We start from the raw sequence: 14,817 nt of genomic DNA on the forward strand, positions 1-14,817 counted from the left end.
TTATGTTTCAACTGACTCGCCTGCCATCTCTCTCTGGTAGTGATTTTCACACCCACACCACCACTTGTCATGACATAATGGAGATATTGATCTGTAACTGGATGGGATCTAAGCATCCTGTCGCATCGAGAATGGGCTGCAAATTTCCCCACACTGGGTCGTGATCCAACAAAGTGATACTGAGCAATGCGTTGGTTTCGGTGTACACAGCTCTACATGAGAGGAGGGTAATTTGTCGTGGTTTGCAGACCAATTCACTGCTATTCATTGCACATCTTCCCATATTGAACCGATAACTTGTCGGCATTTATGGCACAAGGCACTGATGTGACCTGCACAGCTCCCAATGCTGGACAGACCGTTTCGTTCGTCTTTACAAGTCTATGCAAGGGTGTTTTCTGTACTCCTTCCCATTTTCCACAGAGGACTAATAGACTAGTGGGCCCTGCACAGTGTTTCAGATTACTTGTTTGTAATGAGCAAAACGCCAGCCTGATCTGCACCGTGCTCCATGCTAAACACAACCGGTCTTCACTTGTGCGGTGGATTAAGTATCCAATAGAGTTCCTGATATCGATCGGAGCGGTGCTGGAAAAGCACAGCATGTCTGGCATCATCTCGGAACAGGAAATTCGACTTTTCGGGCAAAAGCCCTTCATCAGTTTTTTTGCCCAAATCGTCGATTTTCCTGCCTCTCGGATGCTGCCTGACCTGCTTTGCTTATCCAGCACCACTCTAATCTAGACTTTGATCTCCAGCGTGTGCAGTCCTCACGTTTGCCTAGAACTCCTGATATAGCTATCCTTCGTCCGGCTCGGCCCTTTCCTCTCTTAAACCCCATATTTCTGCAACTCATTGTCGAATAAGTAATTATCCAATTAAAAAGTGAATATCTTGCCCTTTACTATGGACAAGGCAGACTATCACAAAATACATGGAGGAGGTAACCTCAAACAGGCGGTTCTTATTTTAAGATAAATGTGAGGTGCTGTGTTTCACGCACATTTCCCTTGGTCAAAATATTCGACATTAAATAAAACACAGGTTATTCAAGCACTGTCGACAAAATATAGCGAAAGCAAGAGGAACTTGGAATAACTTAATAATATCGGAAAACTTAACAGAATAATAGATTAAATATCAATCTGTAACTGACCCAATATGTTAACATTCTATAAGCAAACACTCGTCAAAATGTGCATTCAGAAGATTTCGCCTCACTTGCAGTTCTTCAATCCAGGAGGAAAGAACAACAAAAGACCGTTGTGAGAGAAATCTCAGAGAGAGTGTGTTTAACAGCTAGGAAATATTTATTGCCTTCCAACCAAATGAGATCTCAGCAATAACTGGTGAAATGTCAAACTAAGAATCGTTGTTCTGTGAGAGCTTGACCATCACACCATAGGACCAGGCAGTGATTGCAATGACTAAAAGGACTGGGTGTATCTACACCGTCTATGCCACTGTAGTAGCCTCTCATAAATATCTAACAACACCTAAGTCCTTAAACGATGGTAAGATAAATACTGACGTTAAATATAAATAAATAAAACAAAAAAAGCAGTCCTAGCGATCAGCTGCAGACTGTCTCGGGAGCACAGCCCTTCTTTCCCTGCCAAAACATTGTAGAATCATCAAGCTTGTAAAGAGATAGCATCTCTCGCTCATCTCCAACTTTACAAATGGAGGTCTGCCATTAACCCAATAGTTAGTGATGTGAACAGCTCACCCAAACAAATTATTATTCTGATGTATAAGGGATTTAGTGAAAGGAGTGAACTGGAACTGCTTGTTCAATGACTGTGATTGATGTCAGTCTCTGTGGATCCTAACTGTGTCACTGGATGGTTTCCCTTTCCCATAATTATGGGGCTTCTTTCAACTTATAATGACATTGTATCAGGGGCTACGTCATCCTCAACACAGCTGGGATCAGCAGCTCCAGAGAGAGGGAGAGGAAGAACATCTTAGACTATTAGGCTCGAATATTACAACGATGGATCAGAATCCGTGAAAAGTAAACTGGAAAGTTTCAACAAAGGATCTGAATCTGAGAACAATAGACTGGCATGTTCCAACAATGGACAGGATTTTATGCTTGGGTTCTTACGATCTTTCTCAGGATTGGACATCGTTAGAGTTGCACGTAGAAGATGCACTCATGATTATTCAGAAGGGTAATTATCCCATTCTCGCTATTCCCGGTGTTCCTGGTAAGCAGCCTGTCAATTCTAAAATAATAGTGACACTTATTGCTATTTCTGTTCTTTATATTTAGCAAGTAGATAATTTGCTATCTTCAGTTTCAGTCACAAATTTCACTTCCTTTCCATGCAGTTCAAACTCCTCACTCATGAAAATCGAAGAAGGAACAAGACTGTTCAGACCCTCAAGCCTGCCTTTTACCATGAACTGACTAACCCCACACAGCCTCCCACACACAGATCCCTCACATACAGCTCTACAAAACACTGCCACCCACAAACACAGCCCCAACACACACAGCCTGCCCCACACAAATAGAGCCCCCCTCACACACTGCCACCACCCACACAAACAGACCTACCTCACACACACCAACCACATAAAATCAAAGCCTGTGGCACACCAACTCTGCGCCACCCAAACACACACTACAACCCACACACACACACACACACAGTCCTCCCATACATAAAACAATCATGCACACCCACACAGACCCCAAACAGATGCACAGACCAACACGCATCTGCACAGCCACTACCGAAACAGAGTCGCCCTATCACAGAGCTACCCCCGTAATTAGATCCACCACACAGCCGAGCACACATAATCTTACCCACAAACACACTCCCCAGCATGTACAACCTCCCCAACACACACGCTGTGCCCTCCCGCACATGGACATTCCCCAAGTAAACGCAGTCACCACACATTTATAGGTGGCCCACACTCAGCTTTCCCCACACACGCAGAGTCCCATCAAACAGTCTTCAACCGCCACACATAGCCTCCTACACACGCAAAGACTCCCCCCACGCGCACACCCTGCACACAAGGCATGCTCCCACACACAAAGCCTCCCGCACACACGATCTTCCCCTCGCACACAACTCCCCAACACATATAGATCCCCACACAGCCACCCATTCACATAAAGAATCCCAAAGCAGACAGACCCCCCCCACACAACCCTTCCAGAAACATATCACACCCCTACATATAAAGCACGCCCCCACACACAGTCACCCCCCACATACAAAACCCCACCTCATACACAGACCCAGCACATGCAAAGACCCCACGCACAGCATCGCCCACACGCACAGCTACCATCTAAATCTCGTCGCCCCACTCAGCCCCGCGCACCCACAGACGCCCCACGCACAGAACACCACACATACATCCCCCACACACAACATATCCACACCGCCCCCCTCCCTCCAACACAGACACGCAGTATCCCACTGAAACATAGAGGTTCACATACGCACACAGCTCCCCGACCTACACAGCCCTCACCACACTCATCCCCTCCACACAGTCAACTCCAATCGTACTCACAGTTTCCCTACACACATAGCTCCAACACAGACACCATCCTCACACACACGGCCCCACACTGAAAAACAGTTCCCCCACACAAGAACTCAACTCCCCGACACACAAAACCCCCAACACACCGAGGCACCGCACACCCAGATCCCCCACACGCAGCCGCCCACACATATGCGCACAGCCACCCACAAACACAACAACCCCACACATTGCTGCTGTCAAACACACACCTACCTCCAGACACAGCGCACAGCGCACAGTGCACACAGACACAGGCGTCCAGACGTAAACAACACTCCCAACACATAGCCTACCCCTCCACACAGACCACACACACGCAGCCCACCCCACAATAACATCCCCATCCCCGCACACAGTCCATAGCATATAACACACAGCTCCCTCCCAGAAGCACATAGCATCGCCCACACACAAACCAACCTCACACACACAGTCCTTCACATGCACAGCACAAGCTCATACAAAGACCTCCCCTACACACAGTGCTCACAGATCTCCACGTACACAGGCCTCCACACACACCCACACACAGCCTGCCTCACACAAACACAAACACGCAAACACACAAACACAGACCCCAAAGAAATAAACACAGTCCCTCTACACGCATAAAACTGACCATACTCACAGACTACACCCCACACATGCCCCCTCACACAGACAGACACCATACACAAGCAGTCCCACAGACAAACACATAGCTCCCTCACACAAACGCAGTTCCCCGACACACTCAACTACACCAATCACACAGACACCCACACCCAGAGCGCCCCACGCACATGCTGCTCCCCTAGCAAGCAAACAGCCCCCCATACACAATGAGACTCCCTTACACACAGTCGCCCACACACATGCCCCACCACGCAACAGGGTCCAGCCACACACAACATAGCCCCCTGGACACACGCAAACCCATCAGATGCACTGCCCCCACAAGCACACACACTCCCCCAAACATATTATCTCCCACACAGAGCTGTAACTCATGCACACAGCGCCCCCAACATAGACACAGCTCCGCACACACAGACACGTCCAAAGCACCCACAGCCCACACACATATCACCCCCACATACACACGGAGAAGCCAAACACACACAGATCCGCACACACAGTCCCTGCATACATATGCAGCCTTCTGCACACACGAAGTTCCCTTCACATTTCCCACCTTAAACCCATACACAGCCACTTCTCACACAGGCAAACCCCCAAAACGCACCAAGACCCAAACACCACGCAAATCATTCCCACACACAGTCCACATATACACAAAGACCACACACACAGCACTCCCCACACATGCAGCTAGTGCACAGAAACGCTGTGCCCCAAAACACATACAGCCACCCCACAAACAGGCAAACAGCAAACAGACTGACAGACGCTCACACATACACAGCTAATCCCCACACAAATTAACGCTAAACACTCAGCTTACACAAACACAGCCCCGCACTCACGTTCACCCACAAACATAGACTCAGCATTCTCAGACACCCACTACACACACTCTGCTTTGCTAAGCAGATACAAACTCGCCACACTCACAGATTCCATCACAGTCAGTCCCCCCATACTCACAACCTTCCCCCTTACTCAGCACCTCCACACGAGACGTCCCCACACACACAGACCCCCCACGAGCACAGAAACCACCTTACCCATGACCACCCACAATCACAGAGCCCTCCCATGCGCACAGAACACCCCCAACGCACACAGCCTCCACACACAAATCCTGACACATTCACACAGAGCACCCCCCACAAACTCACACACCACCACACACAGCACCCTCCCACACAGCCCGCACACACACACAAACTTCGCTTCACATAACCCACCTTATTCACATAGCCTCTGCCACACACAGGCACCACGTCACAATTCCTTCTCAAACGCCCCAAAAGGAACAGCACCACCACACACACAGCCACCCGTGCCCACACAGGCCACACCCCCACACAACTACCTCTTCACACAGCCCAACGAATGTACAGTCACATCAGATGCACACAGCAGACCCCATGCACAGTCTTCCTCCCCACACAGCTGAAAACCATACGCAGCCCACCCGCACACAAACGGCACCCCCTCACACACAGCTCTCTCACATAAACCCAGGGACAGCGAACACACATACAGCCTTCTGCACACACACAGCCAGCCCTAGACAAACTTTGTGTTCCCCCACACACACAGCCACCGCCACAAAACGCCCTCCCCCAAAACGCCCGCCCAAACGCATATCCAGCCATCACACAGCTCCCACCACATAGCCTCCCCCACACACTTAACTAGCCCACACAGAAACGCCAAAACATGACCTTCCCTGCACACAAACCCAATACAACATTCACCGTGAGCACACATCCCGAAACCCAAGCACAGAGCCCCATCACACACAGCCACCCCACACACAGCTCCTGCATACACATCCAACACCAGACGCACCAACACACACAGCTCCCAAATACACAGTTCCCCACACACATACACATCCACTACGCACACAATCACCCCACAAACACAAACCGTCCACAGCTCAAGCATAGCACCCCAAAATACTCAGCTTCCTCACACACGCAAAACCCCCACAAACCCCACCCCTCACTCACACAACGCTACCACACACAGACAGTCCATGTATAAACCTTGCCTCCTTCACAGACACGCCACACAGACACGCAGTCCCCCACACAAACATACAGCTCTCCACAAACACAGTTCACCGACACACACAGTCCCCCACACTCATCCCTTCCACACACACAGCTCCCATCTTACTCACAGCCCTCCCCGCACCGACAGTTTCACACACCACCTCCACACTCGCAGTCCCCAAAAACACACAGTTTCCCCATACAAATAGACAGGACCCCCCACACACAGCCTAAAACACACAGAGACACCTCAATCAAACACAGAGCTCCCACACACAGCCACTCACACAAACAAAAGCAGGCATCCCCACACACAGCACTCCCACCCATAGCTCCTGCCAAACACACAGTCGCCTCCACATACACCACACCGGACACAAAGACACAGGCCTCCCAACATACACAGCATCCTCTACAAACAGTTGGCCATCGACACACACAGTCCCCCACAATAAGAAATTACAACGCACACAGACTGAACCACACTGACACACTGCATTCCCCAACACAGCCACACGGCAAGCAGACGCGAAGCACACGAACAGACCCACGCATACATGCACAGCCACTGCCCATACACAGTTCTCCCACAAACCGCCCGCCTACACACTTTCGCCCACACTGCCCTCAAAACAAACAGCAACCCCACTCACAGTCCCTCCATATAAGCTCCCTCACATGCAGCCTCCCCAATGCACACAGCTTCCCCCCCTCACGCACAGCATACACGACAAAATGCGGCCCTCACACACAGCCTCCACCAGAAACACAGCCTCCGACACAGACGTCCCAACACACACACACACTCCCTCACACGTTCCGCCCTCACACTCAAGGCCTCCTCCACAAAGAGTTTGCTCATGCGAGTCATTCCCAAACATACAGACCCCCTCATGCACCCAGACAATCCCGAAAAACACAGCTCACACCAAACATTGAGTCCACCACAGAGTCCAAACACACACAGAGCCCACCACACACAAAAATCCCCTCACATGCACACAGAGCTTCACACACGCACAGAAACGCCCCACACACAGAGCCTCCCACAGACACAGACGTGCATACACTCACAGAAACCAAACCCCACAAACAGCTTCCGCACAGACTCCTCCTGACATAGCACATCCCCACACACAGCACTTTCCCATAGTCACAGTACTTCCACAAACTCAGGACCCCCATGCACACAATCACCAGTACGCACAAATAGCCAACATACACATGCTCAGCAACCTAACACATACAGATCCCCGATATACAAACACAACTAATGCACACACTTCCCGAGACACATAATCCCCCACACAACAGCGCCCCAAAACACACTAGTTAGAAAACATACACAACCCACATCACACGCAGCCGCTCAATGCCCACAGCATCACCCTCACTCACAGATACCCCACTCACACAACACCCCCACACAGAGACCGGACTCAAAGATGGAGCACAACCACTCAAAGAAACAGCTCCTCCACGCACAAAAACACAGCTCTGCTCACACGTAGCTCCTCCACACACACAACTCCCACCACACTCAGAGACACCCACACACGCAGACCCCACTTAAACACAGAGGCCCCACACACTCAGTCCCCCACACTTCCAGCCTCACCACACACACAGACCCCCTTACTTGCATCCCCAATCCACACACACCCTAAACACACACATTCTCCCACACAAACACTCAACTCCCGCTCGCATGCATCAAACCAATACACAGCTCCCCACACAATCAACACATCTCGCACATACCCACAAAGACACTGCACACACACACACTGCCTTCCTGTTACACACACAGTCCCACCAAACATGCACACCTTCCCCCAAACACAGATTTCCACTCATGCACTGTTCCGTCACTCACACTGATCCCGCGCACACAGACCCCAGACACAAAGCCCCCATTACATACACAAACAAAGCCCCGAACACAAACGCTCCCCCACAAACAGTTATCCCTGACACAGCCCCAAAACACAGGCCTCTCCACAATCACAAGCCTCTGCACAGTCACACTGACACACTCACTCTGACACTCCCACACGGAGATCACCCCCAAACAAGCAGCCCGCCCCAAACACAGAATCCCCTCACACTGCCTTTCCCCACTCACAGTCGCCCACAACAGACAGCTGCCCCACTCATACACGGAGCCCTCCTGCATACATAAGCACTACCACACACACTGATCCCTGCACACTTAATTTGCAAACACTCTCACAGCGATCACACACACTCCAACTCGTCCCACAAACAGTCACTCTACATACACAGGCTCTCCACAAACAAACCCCCAAACACCCACGCAGATCTGCACACAAACGCATAGCTTCCACACGCACAACACACCACTCACCTGCACACACAGTACTCCAACACACGCAGACCACAAAACAAGTCTGCCACACAGCTCTCCCACAAACTCGGACCACCCAAACACGCAAGCCCCCTCCACACACAGATGCACCACAAACATACTCCACAGACACACACATGAAACTCCCTTCGATCACATCTCCCCCGACCGGAATCCAAAGCGACCCCAACACCTAGAGCCCTCCCCACATGCACAGCCTCCCCCACACACAGTCCACCCCACTCACACAAAGACTTCAACATACGTACACCCCCTCACATATTGTCTGACCACACACACACACACACACACACACACACACAATAAACATACACAACCCTCCCATACTTACACCACTCGCACACGCACAGCTCCCACCAGATACGTATACAGACACTCAAACACACAAACCCTACGCACACAAAAACCTCCCCACACATAGCACCCACAAACAGACACAATGGCCCCCTCACACAGCCCCCAAAGTCAACCCGCCTCACATGTATTTCGGCCACACACAGCCGTCCCACACACTGGCACCCCCCACTCAGCCCCCCAACACATAGCCCCAACACTCAACCGCCACCCACACAACCCTCCCAAACACATAAAAGCAATTATGATGTGATTAGGCACGATTTATAATGTGTCAGATGGGGAAGTAAACTGCACGGAATGGACACACTTGAAATGTGAAGCTTATTCAAGGAACTGCTGCTGCGGGTCCATGATAAGTCAATACCAATCAGGCAGGGACTTCTCCACAACAAACAATACCCAACATTCCCTGAAGCATTCAGAACCCGATATTCAACGGACTATTGCGTATCTGACATTTCCCAGAATCCTCCATACCTGACAGTGTCTGAAACGTTTGTGCCCGACATGGCCCAGATCATCTACTCCCGATAGTCCCAGAACATGGAATACCTGACATTCCCCAGAACATTCGTTATCCGACATTAGACTTAAAATTCTGTGCAAGACGTTCCCACAATATTCTATACCCATCCATCCCTACAACAGTCTGCAAGCGATATTCCCGAGAACATTCCATGGCAGTCATTCCGCGAAACATTTTAACTGCAGACATTCCCCGGAACATTTGTTTCCACACATTCCCCAGGTCATTAGCAACGCGAAATTACGTGGAATATTCTGTTCCCCAGAACTTCCTGTGCCTGATATTCTCCGTATGAATTTATACCTGCCATAACACAGAACATTCCCTAACTGACATTCTATGGATCATTCCGTACACGAAATTCCAAGGCTCATTGCGTGACCCGAAAATTCCGTGGAAAATTCTACACCCACATTTCTGCGCCACAGTCTGTCACTGGCATTCCCCGGGGCATTCTATAACCGCCATTCATTCAAGCACTCCCTACCTGACATTCCCCAAAATATTCTAAACATGACACTCTATGGACCATTCCATACCCACCATTTCCCGATACGTTCTATACCCACATTCTCTGGAATATTCTCTATCCAACATTCTACAGAACATTCTATACCAGACATTGGAAAAGAGCAAAGTTGTTGAGATTATGGAAATACACACTGCTAGATTAGGTGGGATTGCGGCTGCCAAAGAGAGGGTATGCAATATTGGAAGATCTGAAAATAGACAAGACCGCTGGGGCGCTAATAATTTTTCCTCTGATTCTGCGGGAATTTGGGGAGCCTTTAGTTTTGATCTTTTGGCAATCATTGTCACAGGCGTAGTGCCAGAAAACTGGAGAACAGAAAATGTTGTTCATTTGTTTCAGAAGAGGAGTCTGAACAACTGTGGCAATTATAGGCCAGCGAGCTTTATTTCGGTTGTGGGTATGCTTAGGAAAATGTTACAAGAGATAGGATTTATAATCATCTGGAAAGTAAATATTTGATGAGGGATAGTCAACAACGTTTTGTGAAGGGTAGGCCTTCCTAACTAAACTTATCAAGTTCTTCGAGAAAGTGACAGAACAGGTGGATGAAGATAAAACGTTGATGTGGTGCATGTGGAATTCAGTAAGGCGTTTGATAACGGTAGGTTACTGCATAAAATATGAAGTTTCGGTTCTGAAGTTGCTTAAGCAACTTGAAGTTGTTTGGACCAGAACTTGGCTAACTGAGAAAAGACATAGTTTCGTGGTTGATCAGAAATGATCATCCTTGAGCTCAGTTACTACTAGTACGTCGCAAGGATCTGCTTTGGGAACACTGCTGCTTGACAGTTTTGTAAATGATCTGGATGTGGGCCGAGAGGGATCTGTTAGTAAATTTGCATGCAACACTAAATTAGGCAGCGTTGCGGACAATGCTGAATGTTGTTGTGAATGACGGGGGGACATGGATAAAATGCAGAGCTGGCTTGAGAATTAGCACATGGCATTTCATGCGAAAGAGTGTGAGGTAGTTCAGTTCGGAAAAAGTTGCAGGAATGCAGTGCAATGGGCTAATAGTAAAATTCTGGGCACTGAAAATGAACAGAGAGTTCTTGGTGGCCAGGTGCATAAATCCCGAGAATTATTCACCCAGGTTGGTAAGGTTGTTAGGAAAGCATTTGGTGTATTGGCATTTATTGGTAGGGGGATTGTGTTTCAGAGCCACGACATCATGCTTGAGCTGCATAAGTCATTTGTAAGGCTGCACCTGGAGAATTGCGTGCGTTTCTGTCATTATAGGAATAACGTGGAATCTTTGGAAAAGGTTCAGAGGAGATTTACTAGGATGTTGTCTGGTATGGAAGGAAGGACTGATGAGGAAAGGCTGAGGGAACTTCGGCTGGTTTCATTGGAGAGAAGAAGGTTGAGAGGTGACTTAATCGAGGCATATAAGATACTTAAAGGGTTAGATAGAGTGGAGAATGACAGCCTTTTATCCTAATGGCTAACACGACGCGATATAGCTTAACACTGAGATGTGATATATTTAGGACAGTTATCAGGTGAAATTTCTTTACTCAAAGAGCAGTAGAAGCATGTACCACAATGCCGGAAGTTAAGAGAATTTAAATGGGCATTCAACATACGTATGTATAATAATGGAACAATGTAGGACAGATGGGCATCACAATAATTTCAGGAGTGTGTTGTATTGCGCCGTAACGTTCTGTGTTCTATGTCGATATAAACACTCCTTGGCACAAAGGTTAAGTCGAACACGAGGTCTTACAGAAGTCAGAGAGAGAGAGTACCAACTTCGACCTGCTTCTTTGGATCCAGGAGCTTTACAATTCCCGGACAGCTTTCAGTGAATAACCAGAAGAAACCAACCACCAGAGTTAAACTGAGCTTGGAGAACTGGCCACTCATCTTTCATTGTACAAATGATTTTTTATTATTTAAAGCCTTTTGGCAGAGGCAGCATCTGTTGACTATGATCAAACTATCCCCGAAGAACTTTAAACTTTACACTTTTTGCAGCCTGTGTCTCACGACCGCACTGGGGAAAACAAAACGTTAAGACCTTGTTACATGAGCAGCATGGTCACACCTTGTCCCTTAATATCGAAAGATACCTTAATTTAAGATCTCTTAATCTAAAACATTAAGTACACTGCACCACAAACATGCATGATATTGACAATAACCATGCAAATATGCACAACTACATTTTGTTTCAATCTCTTTTACTCCTGCCACGTCTACGTTACTTCTTCCAGTCCCAACAGTGCGTTGGCAAATACTGTCCCAATATTACTGTCAACGTTATGCAATGCTCCCCATGCTGAGCAGAATGTCCAGTTTAATGAACAGTATAGTAACATAGTCGGCACAGCTCTCAATGCTAGGCACTAATCTTTTCTTAGTTTATAGAGTGTAGGCTGTCACAGCAAGGTAAATTCAAAATTTGATGCGAAAAACGTTTCAGCTGATCTGGAAATACCTTAATTCAACGTTCTCATTCTCATAAGTTTAACAGTCCATCATGTCACACCAAAATTAATCTCACTTCCTGCCCTTTTCCCCATGTTTCCACCACATGTCCTCAGTTAATTACTTGTCTCCGTCTTTGTAACATGTGCTGGACAGCATGGAAACAGACTTTGGTTTCAACTCGTCCATGCCAAACAGATCTTTCAGATTAGTCGAATCACATTTGCCAGCACTTGGCCCATATCCATTCAAAACCATCACATTGATGTGAACATCCAGGTACTTGCTTAGTGCTGAAATTGTATCACCCTCCAGCACTTCCTCTGACAACTCATTGCATACGCGCACCTCCATCTGTGTGGACAAGTTGCCATTTAGGTGCCTTTTAAATATTTCCCTCTCACCCACAAACCTACGCCCTGTCATCCTGTATTCACACAGCGCAGGAAAGAATCATGATTATTAACCCTATTAACCCCTTTGTGATTCTATCAACCTCTCTCAGGTGACCCGTCAACCTCCAAGAGAAAATAGCCCAAGTCTATACAGGCGCTCACTTTAGCTCAAATCCTCCAGTCCTGCCAAAATCCTTGTAAATCATTTCTGAACCCTTTCAGGTTTCTCAACATCCTTCAGATAGGATTGAGACGAGAGTTCCAATATTACAAAAGTGACCGAACCAACGCCCTGTACATCCACAACTTGATATCCCAACTCCAATATTCAATGCTCTGAACAATAAAGAAAAATATAAAAAACACCTTCTTCACTATCCTATCTATCCGCGATTCCACTTTCAAGGAAGTATGAACCTGTGCTCGAAGGTCTCTTTGTTCAAAAACACTCGCCAGAACTTTAACATTAATTGCATAAGTACTGTTCTGAAATGCTTCTCCAAAATCCAGCACTTCTCACTTAACGAAATTAAACTCCATCTGCCACGTCTCAGCCCATTGGCTCATCTGATCAAGATCTAGTTGCAGTCTAAGGCAACCGTCTTCACTGTCCAGCACACATCCAATTTTGCCGTCATCTGCAAACTTTCAATCTTTCACTCTTATGATCACATCAAAATCATTTCTATAAATGACAAAAGCAATGTCCCCAGCACTGATCCTTCTGGCACTCAACTGGTCACAGGCCTCCAGCCTGAAAAGCGAACCTCCACCACCACCCTCTGTCTTCTACCTTCGAGCCGATTGGGCATCCAAGTGGCTTGCTCTTTCTGTATCCGTGTGATATAACCTTGCTAATAAGTTTCCGTGAGGAACTGTGTTGAACACCTTACTTAAGTCCATATAGACACGACCACAGGTTTCATTACGTGTTTCCTTTGGGGAGAGGGATCTGCCATATCTACCCTGAGTTTTCTAAGGACAGCTTCCCAAACCACACTTCACTCAGTAGCAGCTTGTGCGGGCACCCTGACTGAACAAGGACGTGATCGCAGAGGATTGACACCTCCTTCAACACGACCAGGTAGCTTCGAATCAGCGGAGTACGGGACTGCCAGTGGCTGTTCGGCTCCCTGTTTCATTCAGCTTCTATGATATGGATCTTTCCAGGCAGGAGTGGGTGAGATATCTGTCATCTCCCTATGTGCCGATATCAATGTCACCATTCGGTGATGGAGAATATATCTGTTGGATGAGGTCAATATATTGTTTACTCCCTCAGCAGGGAGATTCTGGGTGTATCCTTGTTTTCCCAGTGTACCGACATGCCCGATTTTGTACATTGCTCTGCAGGGTCCCCATGTCAATGAACAGAGGTAGAGGAAATGAGGAACTCTCACTCCATTAACGTTGCATGGTGCTCACGCACAGTACATCATATTGGTGAATACCCAATGCCCTTCGAGCATCCACAGCCTCTTCTTCGATTGTCTTCGGGTCTCCACGAAGCAAGAAAAGATTGCCACTCAGAATGCAGGCCTCCATCTTGATACACCCTCATGACACGCAACAGCCAACCAACTACATCAAAGTGTCCCTTGTGAACTGACAGCAAAGGGATCACTGGAATTTCAGGGAGATGGCTCAGAGTGTACCCTTCGGTACAGATTGTATCACTAAGTCATGTAATCTCTCTCCATTTCCTTAACATAAAGTCTTCCAGTCTTTCATTAGAAAAGCGCAGCATCCAAGGATAAGAAGAATCGACGTTTTGAGCATGAGCCCTTCTTCAGGAGCTTTCTCCTGCTCCTTGGATGCTGACTGACCTGCTGCACTTTTCCAGCAACACATTTGCAGCTCTGATCTCCAGCATCTGCAGTCCTCACTTTCTCCTTTCATTAGAAAAGGCAGAGTGTATATCATTTTATATTCCACCTGCCAAACCATTATTTGTT

The sequence above is a fragment of the Chiloscyllium punctatum genome, chromosome 40, assembly GCF_047496795.1.
Source record: "Chiloscyllium punctatum isolate Juve2018m chromosome 40, sChiPun1.3, whole genome shotgun sequence".
NCBI classification, from domain to species: Eukaryota; Metazoa; Chordata; class Chondrichthyes; order Orectolobiformes; family Hemiscylliidae; genus Chiloscyllium; species Chiloscyllium punctatum.